Source organism: Neoarius graeffei, chromosome 8 (genome assembly GCF_027579695.1).
Source record: "Neoarius graeffei isolate fNeoGra1 chromosome 8, fNeoGra1.pri, whole genome shotgun sequence".
In the NCBI taxonomy this organism is placed as follows: Eukaryota; Metazoa; Chordata; class Actinopteri; order Siluriformes; family Ariidae; genus Neoarius; species Neoarius graeffei.
In genome coordinates, this window is record NC_083576.1 from 2,763,799 (window position 1) to 2,765,620 (window position 1,822).

Below are 1,822 nucleotides of genomic sequence, written 5' to 3' on the forward strand. Positions count from 1 at the left end.
TACTTCATGCATGTTTTAATATACAATAATATAGCAGTTAGGGGCCCGTCGACGCTTTAGGACCTTTGGCATCTCAAACACACACACACACACACACACACACACACACACACACCACCCAATCCGTGTATTAAAAGCTTATGAATGTGTTATTAATTAATTATTTTATAAATTATGATATGAACGCTGTTATAAACGGCTCATAAACAGGCCACTCGGGGATTTTTTTTGTCTTCAGTGAAGTGATGTATATTCAGATGTTTTGCATATCATTAGATGAAGAGAGTGAACTTTATAAACGGTGTCATGTTGTGAATATTGTCGCCTTGCTGACGTCAGGAGGTTATAGATGCTCGTGCATTGTTGTGTGAACAGCAGGTTAGAGTTAATGCATGTTTTATGACAACAGCAATGGAGAGAGAGAGAGAGAGAGAGAGAGAGAGAGAGAGAGAGAGATTGTGTCGGATCTGAAGCGACTCTGCGATCAGACCCATTCTGAGGTCGAACCCGAGCAATGCTTGAGCGGGAGGAAGCGGCGCTGCTGGGACTCCCTCATTAATTACCGCTTTAATGGATGTATGACCAAAAATGTTAAAAAAGGATTAAGGCTTTGCTTCAGATGAAAATGAGCCTCCGATCTTTAAAGAGCGTTTTACATCCCAGCCAGCTGTTCACTTCACTTCACTTCATGGGCCTTACACACACACACACACACACATACACACTAATCAAATTAAATTCTAATCAGTTATATTCCACTTGAAAGGTGTTTCTCATCAGAAAGACACACTGAAGCGGCACCTTTCCTTTAATTCTGGAGGAAAAAAAACATTATTATGAGATCAAACGCTTCTGTAAATGTGATCGGTTTACATCTGCTTTCCATAATTGTATCGAATTTCGGCCTGGTTTACAAATAAATTGTTCAGCTCTCCCCCGGGAGCCGACATCGATTTTCCTCGAACAGAGCCGCGGGGCGCGCGCGCTTTATACACAACATCCATCACATCACAACTATCTGTAAATATATACATCTAATCTCACACACACACACACACACACACACACACGAGGTGATGTGTTATAATTATATTATTAAGTTGAGCAGGAAACAGAAAGTAAACTTGGATACAAATACAGGAAGTAAAATCCCTCAGAGTGTATTTATTTATTTATTTATTTATTTATTTATTTGCATTCAGAACATATCCGTTAATATATTCGACTTAAAACAATTAATAAATTCTATTAAATAGTGTTTACATCACGAAATAAATTCGCATCAACTAAAACTCTGATCAGGAAATAAAACGGAAAAAGAAAAATCAACTCATTTTAATTTTCAGGTTTTAAAGACGCAGCTTGTTTTTATTTAGACTCACAAATTCAACCTAATAAACCTAATCACTCTCACTCACACACACACACACACACACACACACACACACACACACTCACACACACACACACGCCCACTGGTTGTGAGTCAGAGCTCGTGCAAGGGAGGAACGTGCAGCACTCGTCTGCTCTCTCTCTCTCTCTCTCTCTCTCTCTCTCTCTCTCTGTGTAGGAAAATAAAAGTTACTGCCGCAGTCCCACGCACTCCAGAGAGAGAGAGAGAGAGAGAGAGAGAGACCTGCTGAAGTCTCGTGAAGTGTTTCCATCCCGCACCGAAACTCATGCGCGTTAAAAAAAAAAAGAAAAAGAAAAGCAGCCCATCCCTCCTCACGCGCCCCGCCGCACCTCACACCGCAGCGTCTCCGCGCGCTCGGACTGCAGCACCGGAACCGCGCTGGAGCTGCTGGACAACATTCACACCGCA

General features: G+C 41.7%; 1 protein-coding gene across 1 annotated transcript in view; it reads left to right on the top strand.

Annotated features, from left to right (window-relative positions):
• The first annotated feature begins 1,526 nt into the window (after nt 1-1,526).
• Nucleotides 1,527-1,822, top strand: part of pitx2 (paired-like homeodomain 2) — a 13,295-nt gene continuing 12,999 nt past the window's right edge. The window contains exon 1 of the mRNA XM_060926778.1: nt 1,527-1,822. This exon is cut by the window's right edge and continues 126 nt beyond it. The gene's annotated coding sequence lies outside the window, so the exon portion shown is untranslated.